General features: G+C 39.2%; 1 pseudogene; it reads right to left on the reverse strand.

Annotated features, from left to right (window-relative positions):
- Window positions 1-24020: 24020 nt before the first annotated feature.
- LOC122197601 (ATP synthase protein MI25-like) lies at window positions 24021-24835 on the reverse strand (annotated as a pseudogene).
- Window positions 24836-25747: the final 912 nt, after the last annotated feature.

Consider the following 25747-nt stretch of genomic DNA (forward strand, 5'->3'; position numbering starts at 1 on the left):
TTTCATGAACTAACTGTTGGGAAGTTCCTCAAACTCCCAATCCTGAACTCCTCAATACATCCATCTCAGTGCTACTATCTTTTCTTTTCAAAGGCCGCGTACTCATTCTGGGTCTACGTGCTCTTATCCTTGTATACTCGGAGGGTTCTCCCCCACTTGGATCCGGCTAACTCCTCACTGCTCACTGGTCGAAAGGATTCCCCAACCTTCCTTCCATGAAAAGGGGCAATCCGTTGCCCGCTTACGTTTACTTCTGTTGGCGCTCCAACTAACCCCTACCAGGTCCGAACCGTTCCTGCTTAACTAACCGAGCACTCTTCAATCCTTCACTGTATCTACTTAGTGACTGCACCCCGCGAACTTGTGTTTAGGGTGAACATCTCTAACCCACTTCCTTACCGACTGCTATCTACTCCACTAAAAGCTCTGGATTGTCACTACTGAGAATATAACTGATCATTACCCGACTAACACCTTCCGCAAGTAGTGAGGCACTACTGAATCTTACACATACATGTTACAGTCACCGCATCTGAAGTAACCTGATCTAGAGGGAACGACCTCCAATTCACCATTCTAATCCCAAGGTATGCAAATGGCATATAACTTAACCATAGGCAGGTAATATAATACCCCAACACATATGCTTATTGATATCAATGCAGCAACATAACAATAATATCATGAATAATAATTGACAGGAAGGTAAAAGATACGTACCCCCAACATCCAGTGCTGCTCGAATCCTTGTTGAAATCATCCAGAATACTCTGCTCCGATCCACGGGCCCCCTTGCCCGGCCCCGGCAACCGCTGGTGGTACTCGAAGTCACAGGAGCAGGAGCTATCACCTGCTCTGTTGTATACAAACTCGGACAGTGGTCCTTCTTGTGGCCCCTCCGACTGCAATGGAAACATATCGGGTCAAGTTCCTGGGCGATGGTAACAGTACAATCTCTGCTAAAATGGCCAATCTGGCCGCACTCGAAACATCCAGCATCACCACCACTTCTACGTCTGCACGTACCCTTGTGCGTCCTACCACACTTCCCGCATCATCTGCGGCTCTGATAGTCCCTCGTTCTCAAATCCGACCCCTTGGTCCTCTTGCCCAAACCTGTGGCTACCTAAGTCTCATCCGTTTTCCTCTTCCCTTCCGACTCCCTGCCCGTCTCTCGCTCCTGCGTTACCTTGTCGACCCCATCTGTCGTCTGAACAACAGCTGTCTGATCCTGGAGCTTCGCGGTCAACCTATCAGTGATCCTCCCGACCATTTCGGGCAGATCCTCGCAAATGGCTCGCGAGACCTCCTCAACTATCCAATCATGCAGAGGTCTCTCTTGGAGACAGGGTGCCCCACTCACTCCTGCCCCCTGCTGGCAAAAACTAGAAATGGGATCTCCCTCCCTGATGGATCCCTGATCTCCATAAGCATCGGGCTCTAGACGAGCCCTAATCTATCCTGAAACTATCCCGGCCCTAAAGGCCTCAAGATGACTGTCCATAAGCTCCACAATGGCCTCTCTAACCGATCCGAAAATCACTAGAGTCTGATCAATGATGTTGCGCATAATCTCTGCGAAAATGAAATCCCTCATATGATCATCAAGCTGCCCGGCTCTAGAGTCCGAGCCAGACCCCTCCCCGGTACCTGAACCGCTAACTGGTAACTCGCGCAATGTCACCATGCTGAAAATATAACACTTCCCAATCAATATACACACCGCTGCTGAGGGATCTCTCACACACTCTACAAGTTCCCTGGTCTTGTCTCGGCCCCTCTTGACTCGAGTACGGATCCTTTGCTTTCAGTAGTACGGGCCCATACTACCTTCCACATCTATCCATACTTTTCTCAAGAGCTACCTCAACTCCACCAAGTCACTCTCCTGCTACTGATCTCTGCTACTACCTTCCTAGGCTTGCCCTAGGGAACCTCTGACTCCACCCAAACCAGTCCTCAGCTGCTGAAGGACTCCTTGTAATGCCAATTAGCCACCACCTGAATACCATCACATGCAATGCGGCTCGGATAATCCTTCGAGTAAAAGACTCGTCCCTACAATGGTTAGACTCATACGAGAGCTGCGCAGTAGGGCCAAATCCAGCACTCTAAGATTATTCAACCCTGATCACATGTGATGTGATGTATTCACCTAATGGCTAACTCCCATCAATCAGAGTCCCACAAAGCACAAAGCAAGCAACATTCGGATAAAGGGAACATACTCATGCGAAACTATTCTCATTATGAGAGACTGTACTAGCATACAATGCTAATCTCATACTATCAGGCATAACCTACACAGGCTATCCTACCTCTGTCTACTCAATACTAGTATGCAATTCTTATCAAGCTAAAACACATAAAACAGGCACATAAGGCATCCTCCTAGATCCTTAGTCCTATACTAGCATGTTGTTCTACTGAAACTGAAATTGAAACTGATAATCATAAACTTGTATGGGTAATTTGGGAGTACTTACTTGAGCTCGGCTGATTGCATGCACCACACCCTTTTTCTCTTTTCAAAGTTCTTTTCTTTCTAAAAATTTCTTATCGCTTTTTCTAAAACTCTTTCCTTTCCTCAAAATTTCTTTTCGAAAATGTTTTTCTTTTGAAAACCTTTTTTTTTCCCTTTTCCTTAGTTTGAGTCCAGACACACTCTCAAGTATGTTCGAATCCCTCAAACCAAGGCTCTGATACCAACTTGTAACGACCCAATTTTCACGACTAAAAATTTTCTTTTAAAACATTACTAAAACCACATTTATAAAGACAATATCATAAGTCATAACATAATTTCATAATATTAATTCCAAACATAACTTATTATCAGAGTAAAACATTTCCAGGCTAACTGACTATGGTGTGTGCATTGCAACCTCTCCGAGCTCCTCTTTTGAAAACTGAGTACCTGAAACCAAAAACTAAAACCGTAAGCACGAAGCTTAGTGAGCTCCCCTAAACTACCACATACCATACAATAACACATAAAGCACATACTGGGCCTTGCTCGCTGCATCGGACCAAAGTCCGGAAACTGCATCGGGCCGAAGCCCAGACTAACTGGGGCCTTGCCCCCTGCATCGGACGGAAGTCCGGAAACTGCATCGGGCCGGAACCCGGACTAACTGGGACCTTGTCCCCTGCATCGGACCGAAGTCCGGAAACTGCATCGGGCCGAAGCCCGGACTAACTGGGACCTTGTCCCCTGCATCAGACCGAGGTACGGAACTGACTAATCATATCATAGCATAAACACATATCAACTAGTATAAACACATATACTGCATACTGCATCGGACTGAAGTCCGGAACATATAACACATAAACATGCTTGAATCACAGAGACACCAAGCATACTGAACTACTGCGTCGGACCGAAGTCCGGAACTACTGCTAACTAAACGGGCCGGCATTGTGGCCTTAGACCCGTTCCTACTGAAAGGAAACTCACCTTAACTGCTGAGCTCTACTGATAACCCTCTGGCTGCCAACCGACAACCCTCTGAGCCGCTGCTCCTCTAGCTCTCCGAACTACCAATATCAACATGACACTTAGTTTGACAGTCCTCCAAAAGTCAACTAAGTCAACTCTGGTCAAAGTCAAAGTCCTGGTCACAGTAAACCTTCCAGGTTAACCCTACTCGCCGAGTCAGCCTACTGACTCGCCGAGTTCATAAGCTCAGAAACCCCCTCCCTTCTCGACTCGACTCGCCGAGTCAGACCATGACTCTCCGATTCTACTGATTTCCGAGTCCTGACCTGTCCGACTCACTGGGTCCCCACTCAACTTACTGATCCGAGTCTTAACTTGAAGGGTTTGGGGTTTCGCGACTTGACTCGCCGAGTCCAAGAACAGGCTCGCCGAGTTCAAGGCAATCTTCAACAGACTCGTCGAGTTGTTCTTCCAACTCGTCGAGTTCCTGCCTATCTTCATCCAACTCGCCGAGTCCACCCATGTGACTCGCCGAGTTGCTACGCGATTTAAGTCTGATATCTAGCCTGACTCGCCGAGTCATCTCCCAGACTCGCCGAGTCCATAGGTGCATTTCCATAATTTCGAGTCACAGAGCTTCTCCTTTGCTCCAAACAATAGATCTGGGTTCCTAAAGTCCATTAGCAACATAAAGTTGCTAACTTTACGTGCTTCTTGCCTCATAATACCAAAAACCAAGCTAGAGAGGAACTCAACTCATGGGGAAAGGCTTTTGCATAGCAACTAACATGGCTTTCTGCATTTTCGATCCAAAAAGAGCTCAGATCTGGAGTTTCAATTCCAGATCTAGCTTATGCACCAATTTCTCATCACATACTCTCAAAGAAACCCTAAAACTCCATGAAAGATGGATCTAGAAAGGAGAAAGCCAAGGATAACGATTCATTACCTCCAAATGCTCTAAAAATTTCCACCAACTCTGGATCCAAGGCCTCCTCTTGCACCACTATGAATCTCTTCTCTTCTAAGCTCCAAATTACTTCACCAAGGGTAGATCTTGCTCCAAAAATGATTTTGGTGGCTAGGGTTTGGGGTCCTGGACTATAGGGGTCGCAAATGAGCCCTAGGGAAGAGAATAAGATGCTTAAATAGGGTACCAAGTGCCGGAATTAGGGTTTCCCAACCCAGACCAGACTCGCCAAGTCCACTTGCCGACTCGCCGAGTCGGTCACTTACTTTACACCCGGATCCCGCTCCCACTCGCCGAGTTCCTCCCTAAAATCGTCGAGTCAACCCTCTTTAACTTAGGGTTTTTCCTTTCCTTTCTTGACCTTTCTGATTTCGGATGTTACAAGATGCTCACACTAATCAGGCACTTCGTCCACCCCATTACTGACGAATAGTGCCTAGGACACTCCGCCCACTTACATGGAAGAAGTCACCGTTGCCCTGTAAACGATAGACTACATTCTCCAAAGTGAACACTAGAATACCATGAACCACAGGATAACCTCCGCAGCCAAGAATACGTGAATAAAGTGCGAAAGTAGGTTGTGTTAAGCCTAACCCAGATCCCGAAGTGATTATAGACTTGACACCAGTCTAGATGTTAGTCGATGGGTTATACAAGAGCACGCCCTTCTTGCAACTAAAATAAACCAACGCCTTAGAGAATAGGGCATGTCTTAGAGATTCACTGGGCTAATAGGTGTTCCAAGAATACTATCTCACTCAGAAATAGTAGAACCACCTCCCGAGATAGTCCAACACTTCGGAAAATCTCTAAGGATCGAGTTAGCCCTGAGCAGAGCCTGTTGTTCATGAAACAGCAAGGCAAGTAGGAGCATGATCCTTTCCCGTTAAGGATCATATTGTGAAAACGCTAACTAGACGATAATGTAAAGTTTAAAAACTTTCTAAGCACTCGTCTGGTGAAACCCTATCTCCCCGACCCTGAGAGTTTCCGATAGAAACGTCTCAAGAACCAGTAGTGCAGGTTCATTTTGCACAAGATTAAGATAGCTACCCTACATCAAACAAATACCCGTAGACATGCAATCCATCCGATGATCTAGAAGACCTCTGAAAGCCAATTGACAGGAAACACGAATCCAAGGACAACCTGAGCTTTCTAAGAACCAACCTGAAGGACTACACTTCCATTATGAGAGAGAACGTTTGGAACTTCGGAATGGCGATCACGCTAGTGATGATCTCGCCATAGAAATACACTATGTTCTAAGCACTGAAGAGCTCTACCCTTCTGAGAGCTTAGGACCATCCGAGATTCTTTACAAAGATTGGTCCAACCCTCGTCAGACCACTACTACTTTCGGAAATTCTACAAGTTTCACCACAAATCGAACCCATTCTTCGACTTGATAAGTGTTTTCCCGACGTCACTCTTTGTATCCCACTCATCTTGGTAGAAACCATTAAGAAACCTAACTTCGTAGACGAACCAGTAGGAATCGCTAACTGCACGAATCAAAATCCGCATCCTGTAAGTGAAGGTTGTTAGAACGCCAAGCACATGCCAGAGTTCACTTGGGATTGCGAGGACCAACCGAATAGGAAGTGCCCTCATACCTCTACCCGATTGTTCATGATTATTTCCTTGCCTAAACCTGAATTTCAGGACGAAATTCCCTCTAACGGGGGGATGATGTGACAACCCGAAATTTATTCCGTCATTTTTAACCCCTCGTTCCGTTAATAAGCCTCGCTTTATTAAACTGCCCGTTAACCTTTGGATTGGTTAATTAATTTGGGACTTTTATAATGACTTAGTAAGGGTTAAAACAAATTAGAAACACCCTCATTAATCCCTTGAAAAGTTTTAGTTTCAACCAAGTCAAAATACGACCATTTAATCGGGTGCGACCAAAAGCCCCGTTTAACATCAGTATCGGGTAGATTTCCACTGAGCCCCAACTCAAACCCCTATATAAGGGTGAGTGGAGTCCATTTGAGACTTTTCACTCTCTCTCTACACTCTCTCTCTACAACTTGTTTTCGAGCCAAAAACGCCCATTTCGAGCCCCAAACTAGTAAGTAATCTATCCTAACTTGTTGTATAGCTTAGTTAACATGCAAATTCGTGTTTAAGACATCAAATAGGGGCAAGATTATGTGTTTACGGCCCAAGAACACTCTTGGACCGTGAACACCCTTAAGTGGGGTTTTTAAGCCCCAAAACCCCTCTAAATTACCCCTAGGGATTAGATATGACTTGTGGACTTACACCTTCGAGCTTAGAACACTAAAACCTTGAATTTTGGAAAGTAAACATGAGTTTACAGCCCAAGAATACTCTTGGACCATAAACCCCTCTTCAAGGGCCGTGAACACCTATAAGGTGTTAGAATTGCCCTCAAACACCCCCTATGGCCTGGAAAAATGTCTAGAATCAACCAAAAGTGAAGTAGGGGCTTTAAACATTAAAGAAACCATGGAATTATGAGTTTACAACCGTAAACCCCCCTAGGATTGGTCCATGGGCCGTAAACTCCCAAAGAGTGCCCAAATGATGCCCTAACTTCTTCATTTGACTTGGAAAAATGCATAGAACTTTATTTCCTACCATTTAAGACCTCAAAACACAAAAGGAATGAGCATATAGGAGCTTACGGCCATAAACTCCTTTTTTAGGGCCGTAAACTCCCTAAAATGGTACATTTGAGGCCTTAAACCCTTCATAAGCCCTAAATTTGAGCATATCATAATTCCACAAGTGATATAAGACCTTTTAGCATCCAAGAACACACCAACCATGAGTTTATGATCGTAAACTCATGGGGGTATGGTCTTAGGGCCGTGAACTCTATAAAGAGTTTACTCTTGAAGAGTACACTCCTTATTTAAGCCATACACTCCCTTAGATGTTACCCGGGACACTCCTAGCACTTAACCAAAGTGTTTTCCGCACTTTAGGATGCGTATACGTGTTTAATTACTATTATATTTACTAATTGTATGTAAACATATGTCATCATATGTTAATAGGTCACTAAGTGTGCTCAAGTCTTTATTTGACACCAAGCACCCAACCGACACCTTCACCCAATCCACTTACAACAGGTGAGTTCATACCCCTGGATTGACCTTTTAAATATTTTTACATGCTTTTATGGGGGCAATACAAGTTAAAACATTCCAGTTATCATATCAATCATATGCGATTGATTACCCGCATGCACAAGGATTTATTACACTGTCAGTTGTTTTACTAAGTATGACACTATAAAGGGTTTTCCAAAACGTTTTTACTTGTGTACACCTTTTCTCAAATTGTCTCTCACGCTGTATGTTTTACTTCAAAACCAGATACAATAGTATTTTAAACAAAGGTTTTCTTTACTTATATTGTTTTATCAAAATTTCATTCAAACGTGTTTATGAAAGGTTCTCAAAGGATTTCCAAAGATCTTCAAGCTTTTTTTACAAAAGGATAACAAGTCAAATTTTCTTAAGTGTAAAGGTTTCCAAAGTTTTCGTCAAAGTTTTCTTCTATGCTTCTATACTTCTACCTCGTTAAATGCTTCTACTTCGTTAATGCTACTACTTCGTTAAACGCTTCTACGTCATTAAATGCATCCATGTACTTGTATGGTTATATAAATAATGTTTGATGGACTTAGGAAGGCTAGTTCGCCCTATTTCCTTTTCCTCGTTTGGATGTGGTCTGGTGGGATCGAATATCCATCCGGAGGTCGTTTAATCATTAATTATATATCATGTATACACGTATAGACATAAAGATTTACATCGGCCAGCTCATTTCCCTTGGGTAGCAAGGGCATCCTTCCATTCATCACTCATAGATCAGAGAGACTAGTAACTATTATAGGAATAGTTAGGAGGTTCTATTCACTCTTTCTAGTACGAGAATTCCACACGAGTCAGTTCATACGCGAGTCCTTATCATTTCTCAAGCGCCTCTATTAGTACTCAGAATACGAGATGCATCTTCAAGACACGGATCTCCCCGTCGTCGAGTTGGTAACCAGAGTCTCCTGTAGGGAGAGCGGGCATTGTGTGTATAGATCTATAGGGGACTGACACTCCCGCACCCTGACTGCTAGCTACAGTCCACGGCCTACCAAGCCAAGGCTGACAAATGTCATATTTATTCTGACACTTGCAGGGCATCAAGTACTCTAGTGTCAATCAGTATGGTTACGAGTATCTCCATGTTTACCTTATAATTCATGGCCTTAAGGTAACGAGAATTTAACACTGTATTCTTGAAACAACCCACTTAGGATTTCCCCTTTTGTTTTAGATCTTGCTAGTTGTATCGTTCATTTGATACTGTCTGGGGTCTGTGTTTCACTGTTTTAGACCTTGCTAGCTGTATCTTTCATTTGATACTGTATGGGGTCAGTGCTTCTTTGTTTTAGAACTTGCTAGCCGTATCGTACATTTGATACCGTCTGGGGTCTGTGTTCCCTTTTGTTAGACTGAGCCAGGCGTATTATTCATTTGATACTCTCCTGGAGTCTATGACCTCTTTTGTCTTAGTCAGCAGTATTTCTCTGCTGAGGCATATGTTATTTTCCCTAATGTTTTTTACTCGTGATATACTCCTACTTTCTTTAAAATCAAATACCGTATTTTGGTAATGATAGTATTTCAGGGAAATTTACTCTTTAAAAACATAACTCTGTCGAGTCTTGGTAGAAGACTGCTTTTATTTAGAAAATATAGGATTTTCTAGTAAGGACACTTATACACTGTAGATTCTAAACTACTACTTATCTTAAAGTTATTTTGAATAAAATGTTTACTTACATAAATGACACTAAATACTTATGAACTCACCAGCATTTATAAAAATGCTGATACTCGCTTCAAAATAACTTATATTCTTAGGTCAGCAATAGACAGGTACATCCCGGGAGCTTTTGTGAAGCCAGCCTAGAACCAAGCTGCATCTATATTAGGTTTTGTATTACTTTGATGTTTCTATGCAATGTAAAATTATTACTATTAATGCAATGGTTGTTGTACTTCGATTACTGTACTGCATATGTTGTGATAATTGACATGACGTCATCCACCCTAGAACGTTTCTGCCGTTCTGGTTTTGGGGTGTGACACTTTGCTTCATGGTTTGAGAATTATGTTAGTGCTTAAGATATTATTATTATTATTATTATTATTATTATTATTATTATTATTATTATTATTATTATTATTATTATTATTATTGGTAGATTTCTTATGTGGTTCCCTTTATGTAATATATGCACGTCAAAATCAAATAAAGAACAAGTATATACATGATCTTTCAAGAAGGCCATTAAGGACAGTGAAATTATATAACGTCTACTTTGTGAATGGTTATAAATTTCATACAGAATCACATGGTGCTAACAAAGTGACAATGAATAGCGGAGTATGTATAAGTAGCGACTCTTGTGATTACTATGGAAGGTTGTTGGAAATATTAGAAGTTGAATATCCTGGTTTGCCAATCAAAAGCACAATCTTGTTTAATTGTGAATGGTATGATCCAACTCCTAATGTTGGATTCAAGGTGCATAACCAATATAAATTGGTTGACATAAACAAACAAAGAAAGTTCAGGAAGTTCGAGCCATTTGTTTTAGCTATGCAAGCTACTAAAGTTTGTTACATTCCATACCCCAGCATGAAGCAAAACATGTGTGATTGGTTAGTTGTATGTAAAGTTAAACCGTGTGGATGGATTGATGTACAAAATACTGATAATAAAAAATTCGATGATGCATTTCAAGAAGATGAAATTGAAGCAAATGAAATCATTATCCCTACAGAAGAACCATCCACAAGTTCACTTGATGAAATAGTCGAGTATGGCAACATCTCAAGTAATGGTTCTGATGATGAAAATAACGATGAAATTGAGGGTGAGTTTGATTATAGTACATCAACAAACGAAGAAGAAGATGATGGAAATGATATTTCATATGATGTTGACGATGATTAATACATCAATATCGATTTTTTTTTAAAGCTTTATAGATTATTTTTCTGGTTTTAGTTGCTTTAGACATTGGAACGGTTGTAGATCCATGATAATTGTCTTCTTTTTATTCTTAAGGGCGTTTGGATAGTGGTATTGATTTCTTTGTTATACTACCGTACTTTCATTTTCCTTGTGTTACTTTTTCCTATTAGGGGTATTTAAGTCTTTAGTTTTTCTTTCAGTCCAACAGTCCTTTTGGTGAAAACTTCGGTTATGGTGAAAATAAAATATCAATATCAAGTCAAGTAAAAAAATATACATAAAATAAAATATAAACATCCAGTTGCATATGTTTGAAAACATCAACTACGTTCACATGTGTCACAATCAGGAATTTTTGTGCCTTGTAACTACAACACTTAAGTCAAATTATGAATCCAAAAACATAAGAGCATGTATGATGCTTACTTTATGACAACAAAATTGCAATCAAATACACCATACAAGCACTACAAATAGTCGTTAAACAATTGGAAACCCTAGGAGTTCTTGTTTAAGTCCATTTTGGACTAGGACTTCTTTATTGGGCCCAAAGGACCAATAAGCTTCCAATTTGGCTACCTTGGGCTTAGAACTCTTAAATGGGCTCTAATTGGACCTACTCTCATTCATTTTAACATTTTGGGCCATATTGGGCCTAGAATGAAATAAGACACCTTAATGGACCTCATTGGGGCATAACTAACCTAATTAGCCCTAAAGGGCCATAAGAATCATATTCATATTTATTTGGGCCGTAAATTTCTCTAAAACGGCCAATAGGACAAAAAAACTATTAACTTGGACTCCATATTATGGACTTAAACATAAAAGGCCCAAAACCCCATCTCTCTTCCCTATCTCTCGGCCCAAACCATAAACCCAAGAGGAAAGGGGGTTGACTTTGCTTGCCACCTCATTATTGTATGAAGGATATCTAGGCTTTTGCACTTCAAACATCCATGCAATCTCATCTTCCCATGCAAGCACTTCCTTTTCTCCCTCTCTCTTGCTCTCGGCCGAGTTCAAGCACACACACACACATTTCACTCACTTTTCTCTCAAGAAAACTCTCCCATACCTCCTCCATATTTTCGAGATTCAAGGACTTTGCAAGGAGGATTCTTCACAAAAATCATCATCTAGGTAAGTTGATGCTTGAATCCACACTCTAGACTCCTTGTTCTATACAAAAATCTCTTCTTAACTCATATGAAATCATGATCTTGCATCTTAGAATCACCTCAAATTCGAGATCTTCATCAAGGTGTTGCTAGGGCCGAAAATCACCTCACTTTCTTCCTTTTCTTCTTCAAATCAAAACCACAACTCAAGGTGAGCTTCATACCCCCTATTTTTCGGTTTTTATAAGTTTTATGAGGGAGAATACAAGCAAATGTGTAGATCTATGAGTATATGTATGCTTTGTGTGATTTCTATGCTTATATATATGTTTGTATGTGATTGTGGTGTTGGTACTAGTCAAAAAGAACTTAGAAACCGAGATCTACAATATGTTGAATGAAATAAGTATAACTTATATTATTTCACACAAATCAATTCTAGAAAAATAACCAAGTTGGTTAATATGAACATCTTTGGGCTTAAAACCCATTTTTGGGCTCAAAATGCTAAAAATACAAAACTAAAGGGCCCAAAACGACAAAATACAAATTCTGAAGGTTGAGATGAGTCAAAACAGTTTCAAAAATGTATTTTCTGAAAATTTACTCTTTTGAAGGGTTAAAATGTGGATTTTTAAACATAATGGGCCAAAAATGGACTTTTCGGCCCAATAAAGCCCAAATTGCGAGATTTTTAATTTGGAGGGGCTGAAACTGCACATTTCTGTAAAACAGGGGACTACTAGTGTACCAAGTTCATTTCAAGGGTTAAAAATGATTTTCAAATTTAAAAGGGACCAAAGATGCAAAAAATTTCCATATTGGGTCAAAATTGTAAAAATTGCGAAAATAGAGGTTTCAACCGAGAAATTTTCATTCTGAGGGACTAAAACTGTTTTTCAAGTAAATTTGGGCTGAAAAATATCTTTTCAACAAATTTTGATACTAAAGTGTCAAGAAAAATGGTTTAAGGACTAAAATGGAAATTCTTTTATATGAAGGGTTAAAAGTGTAAATTTATCCAAGAAGGGGCTCCAAAAAGAAAAATTCTAATGTTTAAAACAATACATCCTTTAAGATAAAATACGAGTACAATGACTACCGGCGAAACGTAATACACCTTCAACACCAAAAATCGTTACCAAACGAATTGATTCGGTCTCGAATCAATAACGAATCAAAAATCAATAAACGATGATACTTCAATACACACGCGGAAATTTACGGGAAGTCAATACACACGTGGGAATTCACCAGACGTCGATACACCATCTTTGGGCCCGAAAGTTTCAAATCGTGCTTGTTGGGCCTAGCTAGCCCAATGACATGATCTTTAGGCCCGAAGGAAACGCGCTTACATGTTGTTGGGTCTTATACGACCTAACTCCGTGTAAAAGGACTTTTAATAGCTTTTGTGCTGTTGGGCCCCAAGGGTCCTTTGGTACTGCTAGTGAAGTCAAATGCGAGTCGGGCCAAGGGCCTTTCGCATTCACGATAGCCTTGAACGACTCATGGAAATAACGGGGGCTTCGCACCCTCTTTTCTACTAGGTTGCGGGGCTATGAGAAGTCAGGGTGGTTGGATTAAGTGGGTAGTACGGACAAAGCCTAAGGGATCGTTTGTATAGTTGTAACCTAGTCATTTTCATTAATGTGTGATTATAACAACTCACGACCCATAATTAATCCAATGCCACCTGGAATTATCGAATACACACGTCGCAACGACATAACAATATATAAAACGCGTAATTTAAAGTATTAGAAAAACATCGGGTTTTCCTAGGGATTTCAACACTTACACCTATGTGATACATACCAAGTCTAACAATTATTCATACTTATAGAAATAAACAAGCATACTTACGGATCTTCACACTTTTTCTTACTTACAGTAATCTTTTCAGAAAATATCGGATTTTCTGGTGGTTTTCAAAATGATACACATCATTACTTTTCAAACATTACTTATGAACTCACCAACATTTCATATGTTGACGCTTTTCCAAAATACTTGTATTCTCAGGTAACAGGTAAATCGAAGAAAATGTACCCAGTGATATCATGATGTTTTGTTTAATTAATATCGAACAGTTTATGTTTTGGAATTGTAATGTGTAAAAGCAATGTACTGAATGTAAACACTGATGGTTGTAATATTTCAATGCATGGTGACGAATGATGTTATGATTCATGTATATTTATTGTGATGGTATTCAATTAAGTCACAACAGCCCTCGGACGTTTCCGTCGTCTGGTTCGGGGGTGTGACAACATGCGATCTATCAACATAATTCACATATTCTGTTGTTGGAGGATAATTACCCATATACAATAACTTGTTTGATTAAATCATGTCTTGTGTAAAAGTGACAAAAAAGGATAAGATTTATAAAATATAAATTATTAATTATTAATAATTTATGAATCATGACTGTTTGCTCGGTTTATTTTCAATTCTTCTAATTTTAAGTCTACCAAACCCGATTGTTTATGCAGGTGTGTTTATATATAACGTGTTGTAGGGGCATAATCCATGTTTTGAAAACCGGACCAGATCGGCAGGTTCGATCGGTTGAGTTTGATATTAGATTAGTTTTATTGGTGTTTTGGACAAAACAAAAGTTAATTCCATGATAAACTATTTTTTATTAAGAATTTATGTAACTTTTTTTGTTTATTGCATTTTCATAATGTTGATTTTATTATGAATATGCTTTGGGAATTTTTTGTCACTTTTATATGTATTTTGCTACATAATTAATTATGTCATCAATTTTTACTATTATTATTTTTATGGAGTTTCTACGGATATTTTCACAAAGTTATTATGTAGTTGAATTGCTTTGGATTTTGCTATGTAATCTATTTCGTCATATCTTTTTTGCAACAGAAGTAAACCGTGGTAAATTTACTATGAAACATTTGTAACATAAGGGTATTGTAGTAAATTTTCTACAAGACATTTGCTACGGAAGTAGATTGTAGTGAATTTAATATGGAATATTTGCTACGGAAGTAGATTGTAGTGAATTTACTATGGAATATTTGCTATAGAATTAGGTCATAGTAAATTTACTACAGAGTACTAGCTACGCCATTAACCATAGTAAATTTGCTACAGAAACTAGCTACAAACTTAGTTTGTAGTTAATTTGCGACAGATTTACTACGCATCGGGGCGTAGTTAATTCACTACGGACTTGCTACGTAAATAAATTGTAGTTAATTTGCTACGATGTTGCTACGGATGTAGTCCATAGCAACTTTTCTACAAAATAAATCTGTTGTAAATTCCGTTGCGAAGGGGATACGGATTCTGTAACGAAACTTTACTAACGAAGAATTTGACTACAGAATGGATCCGTAACTAATTCCGTCGCTAATCGATTTTAACTACGGAATATCATGTTCTAGCTACGAAATATTTCCGTAGTTATTTCGACTTTTTCTTGTAGTGATTTTAGTCCAAAAAATCCCAATGGTTTTGGATTATTGGATAACTGGATTTGGATCCAATCAATGTTCGCTCATCACATTGCTCATTCACTTTTTCTGTCGACTTCGTTGCTTCCAGCTTCTTGCTGTTTCCATCGTTGTTTCCTTCGATCCTTTTCATCTTCTGCTGGCCTAAGTATCAAAAATCGAATCCCAGTTGCATTCTTCAATTTGACTCCAAGCAAAAATCAAAGCCCTAACCTAAGAATGAAGCAAGTAAGTATTATTGATGTTTTGAAATTTACCAATTTGTTTAGGTTTTCCGAAATTGCTATGTTTGATAATTGACTTGGTCTAATTGTAATGTTTTATAGAAATTATTGTTTAATTTAGTGTAATTTCTATTTTTTTATTGAAGTTATTGGATGATTTTATGAAATTAGTAGTTATTTAGCTTAGTGTTGAATGGTAGGATACCCTTGGTGGTTTTTTAACCAAAAGACCAAGACCAAATCCTATTGAAATTAGTGAAGGATGTTCCCAAACACCATCTCCAATCACTCAATCCCTTCGGTTTCTAATTCCAATGCAACTCCACAAACACCAATCACCAATCAATCAATCCCTTTAGGTTTTAATGCAACTATACAAACACCATGCTCTAATGAACCTAATGATATGTTGATTTGAAAGATCTTCCAAAGGACCCGACAGATAGGATAAAGATTACAAGTTACAAATCAAATGTAAGAGACGATGTAAGAAGAGCGTATTTGCTTCAAGGACCTTGTCAAATAAGGTTACATAAGTTTTCAAAGGTTTTGATGATTTTGATAGGTTGGAATATAGTGTGAAAAAGAATAGAGAATATTGTTTGTATTGTTATGTGTGGGGAGATCTCATGAATCAAAGAGGAGAGAGAGAAATGCATTTGTTTCCCAAGGTTTTGATACTTGGAATATAAAAAATATGCATTTCGGACTCATGTGGATGGTATTGATAGTTTTCACAACAAAGCAAGAGAAAGGTGTGAATTTTTAACGAGAGAAAAAAAATAAGCTATTAATGTAGTCTTGTGGAGGCAAACTGAAGTGGAGGACCATAAATATAATGCTCGATTACGTGTTTCTATTATTCTTGTTAGGCTTTTATTGAAAACCGGTTTACCGTTTCGTGGTCATGACGAGTCAGTTAACTCGGAAAATATAGGTCTTTGTCAAAGCAACTTAAAAGAAAAGATCTAGACATTTTAGAAGTCGCTTCAATGGCTAGAGGTACAATGGAGGCATTGTAATCTTTTAGAAACATGGGTTTGCCAAAGGTATCCTTTTTTTGTCAAACACACAATATTGATACTTTGGAATGGAAGAGTTGTATGTTGGTGTGAGAAATCGTAAGACTACAATGACTAATAGATTTCATTTTGAGGTTGAAATCTTCAACACTGTGGTGGATATGCAACTTACAAAATATCAGGATCGATTTAGTGAAACAACCACCCAGTTACTATAATACATTGGTGCTTTGAGCCCTTGTGATTCATTTGCATAATTTGACAAATCAAAGTTGTTGAAGTTGGCTAAGTTGTACAAGAATGACTTTGATGATTCGGATATGATAGACCTTCAATGAAAACTTGAGATATTTTATCACTCTTGCATCAAAGATGAGCGCTTCACTAGTTTGAAATGAATGTCCGACCTTTCTCGTTTGATGGTTGGTACGGGGAAACATCGGTCTTATCCTTTGGTTTATAAGCTTTTAAAGTTGTCTTTGATATTACCCGTAGCAACCGCAAGTGTAGAAAGATGTTTTTCGTAGATGAAGCTCTTGAAGACCGACTTGCGCAACAAAATTGATGATGACTTTTTGAACGACGTGTTGCTTTGCAATGTTGAGACCAAAGCACATGCTAAAGTTAAGAATGAAAAAGTAATGGAGCGGTTTCAAAAGATGTCTACACGAAGATGACAAATTTAAATTGTAATAGATCGTTGTTATATTTTTAACTTTTTATGTAATTGATCGTTTTTTTGTATTAGGCGTAATAAATTATTTTTCGGTTTCATATTATGTTGGACCGAAAAAAATTCGGCAACACCTACTATCAATTCATGCATCTACCCCGGAGGGCGACATATATGAACATATAATTTCATATTAGTTTTAAAGGGCACATGCATTCTTTCACGGAAATCAGTTAGAAACCTATCATTTATGTTCCCTCTAGGAATTTAATGATACATCCCAGGCATATTCTTTTTATTAGTACTATAAGATGTTCTTAGATTAGGTATAAATGGAATTCAAGAAAGCATATGCTCATAAGTATATGTCCTACATTTTCATCTTTATGTAAGCTTATCCCCTTACAATGGTGCACGGGTTTCAAAGCATTAGATTCTTCAAGAGAAACTACTAAAAGACAGCGACTTTTGTTGCGTCATATATTCCCTTAAATGATCAAAGAAACTACTAAAAGACAACGACTTTTGTTGCGTCATATATTCCCTTAAATGATCAAAGAGAGAAAAAAAATCGGCGAACTTTGTAACCAATATATGATGACTTGTAGATATTGTTGGCTCTAACTCTTACGAAAATAAAAATATAATCATGAGAAAATAAATAATTTTTGTTCTCTTTTATCGTATCGTCGCATCAGTTATAAGAAAAATATTAAAATCTTAAGAAAAGATCGGGTGTAATTTAGTGCATCACTTCTTAACCCTCTTACTTTTGGATAACCTTCATGGAAAATATCCACCAAGAGACCCACTATTTGTTAGCTTAGCATCTCATGAAATATACTAATCACTAGATTTAAGACTCATGTATTATATGAGTTTATTTGAAAAAAAATAAATAAATATGAAATTCTAAACATTTGAGAAGTTTGAATTTATAAGAAAAGTGAGAAAAATATTGAATTATTAAAATTAAAGTGTTTTTTTTCTCTTTTAAATTTAAACAAATAATTTAGACAAATAAACAAAGGAAACTAATGATGCTTTAATTTAGTAATTTTGAAATTAGAAAGAAAGTTTATCAATGAAATTGATATGCATTTATTATTAAATTTAAATATTATGTGGAATTTTAGAAAAAGGAAAAATCATAAAATGACACGTGGAATAAAAATTAATTTAAAATAACCACAAAATGACATGTGGTAAAATGAATGATAATGTGATATGTGACAAAACAATATCTTTATTTATTAGAACAAATTTGTCAAAGTTCGATTTTTTTCTCTTATAATTATCGGATGTTTTTTCACAGTTTGTAGTTCAATTTATTTGTGAAGTATATGTTTCTAAATACCCAACAAATTAACCACACCTCATGGATGAGCATGGCACCGTTGGACCGGACCGATACTATTTGTCGGACCGGTTATCAATTCTTGGTTTTACATTTTTCCGGTTCTTGTTTTTTACAGTTCGATACACCGGTTCCGGTTTTGGACACTAATTTTCAATTTTTCTGTGATATTGTGTAATCTGTGAAATTTTTTAAGATGCCATAGCTTACTCGTTTGAAGTTACGTTGACATGATATTGTTTCCAACATGTAATTTAATGTCTTCATTTTAGGCTACAGTTTCACCTTTTTAGGTTACATATTCATTGAGTTACAGTCTCTCAAAGACGGGGTATGAAAACTGAAAGGTTTTCAGCTAGTCTGTTGCTCATCGTTATTCGGTGCGTGATTTCCGTTTGCTTTATAGGCTGGGTGGAGCTGGATATCGTATTCTTGCAAGGCTAGACCATAGGCGCCCGAGGCGGTATTCCCATCTTGTGGTTATGGGGCTAAAATTGATCTCTCCTTCTTACCCGCTTGATTTCTGGTTAGGTAAGGGACGACCACTCAGTCCAGAAGCTCATGGGCGTTTGGTGAGACTCCTTCGAGCCAAACTTAAGACCCGGGAGCTGATATTGCCCCCCGATGAGTTGTTCGAGCTGATATTTCCCCCTCGAGGAACTGTTTAGCGGTCCGGTTGTCTCGCACTCCTGGAGGATGGTCGCGGTGGACGAAGACCTCGTTTGCTTCTCTCTGGAAGTTTTTTTTATAGAAGTGCGCTTTTCAAGTTCATTAATTTGGCTGTGAAGTGAAGGTCACAGGGTCTATGAGACCCGGCGTAGTAATTTGGAAGCCCTAGTAGTAAGCAGAAAATGAAAAGCTTATTCATAAGCTCAAGATAGCCAAGATGGAGTAGGGCTAGTCTAAGACAAGACATACTGATCTATATTCTCCTGCTCGCCTTTACAAGGTTTCTTACTCATTCTATTGAGTTACAGTCGGGTTCTGCAAGGAAGCATCTCGACAGGCCCACAACCAGTGGTTGATGCCCCACCCGAGCACTCCATACTCTATTTATCAAGGAGAGTTTTACCAACCCTGCCATCCTAGAACGTTAGCGTACAAGAGGGGCATTTCTCAATTGAGTAAGTCACACATGGAATCTCAGATGTGGAAGTTTTCTTCCGATTTCTTTGGCATTTAGTTCACTGCACTCTAGGTCTCACCTAAGATCCTTAGTCTATCTGAGGGTCTCGTTAACTGGGGCACGATAGAACCGATGGTCAGTACCTCTTTACTAGGGAAGGGGTTCCCGGGAGAGAGCTCTGGTTCGTGCGCATTAGAAGTAGACATGAGTGGTTGTCTTAGTGCGCGTCGGAAAGACCTTGCCTCAGTGCCTTTGACGGATTCCTTCTTGCTTGCTTGCTGTCTAAGCTCTTCGATCCTGCCCTGCTTTGATTCTTGCGCTTGCTTATGCCCCCTTCTTTCTTTGGCGCTTGCCTGGATCGCTATCTCACTAGCAGTAGTGTATTTTCTATTTGAGCTTCCCTTTTTCCTTTTATCGAGCATAATGATTCGAATCGGGCTTTTTGCTAAAATTGTTAGAGTTCTCCCTTATTGGATGGCATCAGATGCCGGTGGCGGTTAGCGTTCTTTATGGGTATTATTCAGTGCCAGTGGCCTCTTAGCTTTGTGGGCGATATCGGATGGTTGGTATCTCACCGCATAAGTGTCAGGGATGGCGTAGTTCATTAGTGTTTTCCCGAGGATGTCTGTGCGTGCTCTCCCGTCTTTCGTCTTTCTCGGTGTCAACCCCAAATACGAAAAAAATAATTTGAGCATTACCCGCTCTATCAGATAGGACGACCTACTCCTTAGTTGAACCAGACTTTGCCACTCACCTTCATCCGAAAAAGAAAGAGACCGCACGAAAGTAGTTTTTCCTAAACGGTGATACCGCCAGGTTTGAAACTTCAATCTTTAAGCAGCTTGTGGGGCCTGGCCTGAAGGTGATATTAATACCACTCTGGCCCCTACAGCCCCCAAAGTGCTAGATCCATCGAAGTAGAGAGTCCACCTCTGCAAAGGCGAGGACTTCTTCATCGAGCTCCACTGGTTCGAAAACATTCATGGCATGATCTGCCAAGAAGTCTGCAAATAGACCTGGCAATGGGGCGGGTTTGGAGCGAATCGACCTTGATCCAAACCCTTTTAACAAATTTCAAAATCCGATCCAAACCCGCTCCGTAACCCGCAGGGTTTTGAATAATCAAACCCATACCCTTATCCACCGAATCAGCAAATATCCAAACCCGCCCCGTAACCCGTAGGTTTTTTTAATAATCAAACACATTTTATTTAAATCATAAAATCACATTTATTAAATAAAACTAAGTTTTGATTTAGAAAACACATTATGTACTCGAGGACTTTCTATTCTAATTAAAATCATTATTTTAGTTACTTCCAATTGGTTTTTGATCGTCGATTGCATTGATAGAGAATAGCAATTACAAACTTTTTTTCCGTTGATAAACGACCTTATTGATTTATAAATGAAATTGATGATTACATGATGAAATATAAATGAATTGAAATCATGACTGTTGGGAGAAGACTGAAAGTCTAGAAGTTGAGTTCTCGAATCCAATGTAAAAACAATTTAGTCTTTGGTCTTTTCTCTTTGGACTTCTGATTGAAGTTTAATGTAAACTTTAGGTAATATAAAATATAAATTTATATTTTTAAAATTTATATGGGGCGGGTTATAAACGGAGCGGATCGATGATGATCCATACCCGACCCTTTTAATAAAAGGGTTAGCGGGTACGGGTCGTTAATGGGTAAACGAATCAAAAACTATGCTCCAAACCCATATAATTGTTAAGGGTTTGGATCGAATCAGTGTCAAAACCCGATCCATTGCCAGACCTATCTGCAAATGCCTGTCCTTTGACCGCCTTCATAGGAACGAATCAAAAAGTGAACTCGGATAGCCCTAGGATCCACTTCCCAATTCTCCCCTTTAACACGGGTCTGGTCAGCATATACTTAATCAGGTCCGTTCGAGCAATTACCAACACTGTTGTGGAAAGGAAGTAGTGTCGGAGCTTGGTTGCTGCAAAGTAGAGCGATAAGCACATCTTCTCGATCGGCGAATAATTCTTCTTAGGGAAGACCCTGCTGAGATAATACATGGCCTGCTCCTGCCATGAATCAGATCGAATTGGGGCATAGGGGATGATTGTAGATAGACCATCAACATAATCAATTCTCATAATCCAAGAACCATCAAGCAATTTTATGCTTTTGTTCCTATTTGGGTAAACCGGCTAATTCGCCTTTATCACTCCACTCTGTTTGTAGGAAGGTACTTCCAACCCTCCTCAAGGATACCCGTAATTATTGGGTCAAGATTTTTAGGTTGTGATGTAGGAATAACCATTTTCTCTATACCCCCATCTGTGTATAAGGGTCAGCAAGCTCCGAATCCTGTTTGTTCCTTTCTTGGGTCAAGGAGCAATTTCAAACATTTCCATTTTGATATTGGATTTCCCTTTTCAAGATGTCTCAGAGCAAGAAAATTCTGAGCTTATCTACTTATAAGCGCAGAGGGAAAGTAGCAACTTGATTTGGACCATAGGGGGCTTCCTTCTGAACTACGGATAGCTACCGGGCTTTGCACTTCGGCCCGTGAGAATATCGTGCTCTATCTCTTCTCTCACACAACAGAGAACTATCATCTCGCTTTCGCTATTTATTGCAAAAAAAGAAAAGACAAGGGGGGGACATAAAGTCCTTACCCATGAACATCAAAACAAGCTAGGGAGCTCTAGAAAGAACATGCCTTTGCTGTGAACAAGCTTTTTAGAATCAAAAGGAAGAGACCCTAAGCTATTAAATAAAATGGAGTCTGAATGAGTATGACCATAAGCAGCCAAACAATCTGCAACTTTGTTGTCCCCCCTAAAGACATGAGATAATTTCGATAAAGAAAAATTTCATTTCCCAGCAAGCACAACTCACTAGCATGATCCTAAGAAAGCCATACTATGATTTTGATTTGGCACCATTAAACCAGGAAGCCAAAAGATGGTGAAGAGAGGAGCTTTATAAAAGAAATCCACATTGAGACTGGGAGAGAAATGAGACCCCATTATCCTAGGAATATCACTTTGAGAGAGGTGATCCACTCTTTCTATGCAAGGAGAGGAACAATAAACACATTTGGAGGCAAAATTCATTCCAAACCTGGGAAAACTGCTATCAGTAGCAATGGCATTTTTAATTAGTCTTAGTTTCCACAAAAAACACCCATTTTCAAGGGCAACCATTTGTTCCAAAGATTTTGATAAAGAGATCTCTATCCAGTCTCTTCTTTTGAGAGGACAACTCAATCAACTCGGCAGATCCCCTCTTGTCAAAATACTGAAAGCGAGAGTGAAGCATGTGTTTCGTTTACATTCTAACTATTTTACCATAGTTAAGAGAGTCAAGACGATCTTCCTTTTCTTTTGCCCTAAGCCCTAGTCATCTGTGGAGCCTTTTCATATCATAGCTAGGCCTCCTCTTTTTCGATAACTTAGGAGGGAAATTCTCTTCTCGCAATTAGGAGTCATTGGATGAAATCCCATTCTACGAGTTTACTTATGGTTGGAGTAAGCAGAGAGTCAAAAAAGTCCAGGGAAGCTTTTCAAGTAGGATTCGAACCCACGCCCAACTAGTCAGTTACCAGCCGACCGCTCTACCACTGAGCTTGAAGTAAAAAAAAATGGTTTTCCGGTGATTAAGGTAAGGTGTTGGGTCGAAAAGTAGTTATAAAGATATGCATATTTGAACAAAAAAATGTAACTAAGCCCTTATCAAAAACAACTATTGCAAAGAACCGGTTTCAATAATCTGAATAAAGCCATTATCGTCCACAGATATGAAAGCCCCAATACAAGTAACTGGGTCGCCCCTTGGGACTAAACACATAAACTTTCCAACAAGACCTAGTCCATTCAATAACTCCTCCCATTTGGGTACATGAAACTCCTTCCATTTTACAATCCCAAGAGGAACGCTAATTTCATAATCATAACGAGCATGTGGCATTTTTATAAACTGTTCTTCGAAAGCTTGGTAAAATTCATCTAAAAAAATTGAATAAGACGGGAGCTCTAAAATCAATACTTGGTATTCCTTCCTTAGACGACCAATCTTTCCCAGTCTTGTCTATAATGGGTGAGTGAAGAAAGGATGATACCTGAAAATCTTTTGATCTTTCACCACAGATTCCAGTTTAGACAAAAGATGCTAACAGGAAAGCATATGCATTTGCAATCAAAGTGGATACTTGTTCTTGATGGTTAGGTTACTTTGTTGAGCACCCGATAATCAATGCCCAAGGCTCCCTTTCTGGAATAAAACAAGGGCTCCCCAACCTTTTCCCCGACAAGATAGGGAAAAAGAGCCTTGGAGGCTGGAATATAAATAGGATAAAATGAATTCCTTCAATTCTTTCCTGAGTTCAACCAAGCCCCTTAACTAATAGATGCTAGTTGGGGGGCCATCTACTAAACCCAGCCCCACTCTATGTAAGTTAAGGGGGTTTGGCTCCAGGCTCCAACTTGATCTTGTGGTAGACTGGTCCTCCTAGGGGCACTTGGTAACTCACTCGTGAGGCATGAAATCCCCAAATTCCTAAAGTCCTTGTTGCACTTCTTGGGAAAGAAGTCGTCTTGGTATTGGATCCGCTCTTCTCTTAGCATGAACATGAATTCTATTCTATTCGTCTTCTTTATTCAGCCCCCACCCGAACCATTCTTAAGACCACCAAACCCTCCCGAATGAGTTCTACTATAGAAGCTTTCAATGTAGACCCGGGGACAAATCTTTCATTCACTGAGAAGTGAAAACCTGTGACTAGATCATCCTGAAGACGGATGCGACGGGAAGAAGTGGCATTTGGAAGTGTTGTTGACTTAACATTTAGGTTTCAACATAACAAAGCTTGCACTGTCTTTTCGCACTTAGGCCCACTGTGTGCCATTGGTAATGATTCTACTACGGTGCCACAAATTCGCAAGCTGATCCTAAGTAATCGTTGTTGTTCATTGGATTCCGGAGGAACTACTTCGTTAGGATTGAGGAATTTCTGTGATTCTTCCTGAATAGCCTGGATTCTCCCGTCGAGAGTCTGTTTGAAAGTCTTACCTAAACTCTTCCGACTGAATATGATAAATTCTATAAAACAACAAGCTACTATCATTTCTTCATTATAGATTGAGATCTTCTTCGAACTTGGTGCACAAATTGATAGAATAGCAGCAAGTAGCATCTTTCTAGCCTGCATATTCGTGGAACTCAATCTCATTTATAAAGCCTTCTCTCTATCTTTCATCAACTGAACGGGAAGTGGTTTAAGAAAGGACTTTAGAATCGGATGCGCTCGCCCATCGAGAAAGGCCCTGACTCTGCCAACCAAGTCAAAATAAAAAAGAAAGAAGAGAACGAAAAGAGAACTTCATATTTTGCTAACTCTCTAGGATTCATGTTTAACCTTGAATGCTATTAATAGATTCTACAACAATAGTCCCTCGGACTCGGAAAGTAATAAGGAAAATGGCTAACCTAATAGCTGATTCCGCAGCTGCCACCGTTAGAACCAATGAAGCAAATGATTGACCCATCATATCATCCGAAGAAACGCAAAATACCAAAAAGTTCGAATTCACAGCTAATAACATTGATTCAATTGGCATTGACATAATAGGAATATTTCGTCTATTAAGGAGGATTCTCCGAATACCTGAAATAGAGATGATCATAGAAAATGTTAAATATTTGATAGGATCTGTTTCGAGAACGTAGAATGTAAGAGAAATTCAAATGTTAGAACTCCAGAACCTCATTAGAAAACATAGTTGATTAAATTGAGGAGATTGTAAATTTGTTCCCATAACCAACTATGAGTTCTATTTGATTGTAAGTCATAAAAATCCCTGACTAGGCTACTTAAATCGTCCGCATTTACAGCCCGAACAAGGTCCGCCATGGACCATTCGGGAGGTAACTGCCTTTCGGTTTCATTTAGTAATTGGTTTAATGTATGACTTATGCTTTCCATGATTTCCATAAATGGTGGAGCACTTTGCGCCTCTGACTCAGTACTTGATAGACTATCTAATGAAGAATCTGCAGATCCCAAGAAGTCCATATCAGTCTCTTGGGATAGCATAAAAGAAAGCTCACTCGGGCTTGGTTGCCCGTAGAGAATCAAAAAATCTTGTTCCAGTTGCATCCGAAAATAATAAAATAGTCGTGCCGCGCTCCCCTATCTTTGTTTAGGTAGCTTAAGCGTCTCTTTAGCAAGACCAACAGTCTTACTTAATTAGGGTAGCTTGGCTGTTAACCAAGAAATGAACGGGATTCTGCACTTGGAATGCAAAAGCATTCTTTTCAATTT

This window comes from Lactuca sativa, chromosome 4 (genome assembly GCF_002870075.4).
Source record: "Lactuca sativa cultivar Salinas chromosome 4, Lsat_Salinas_v11, whole genome shotgun sequence".
Lineage (NCBI taxonomy): Eukaryota > Viridiplantae > Streptophyta > Magnoliopsida > Asterales > Asteraceae > Lactuca > Lactuca sativa.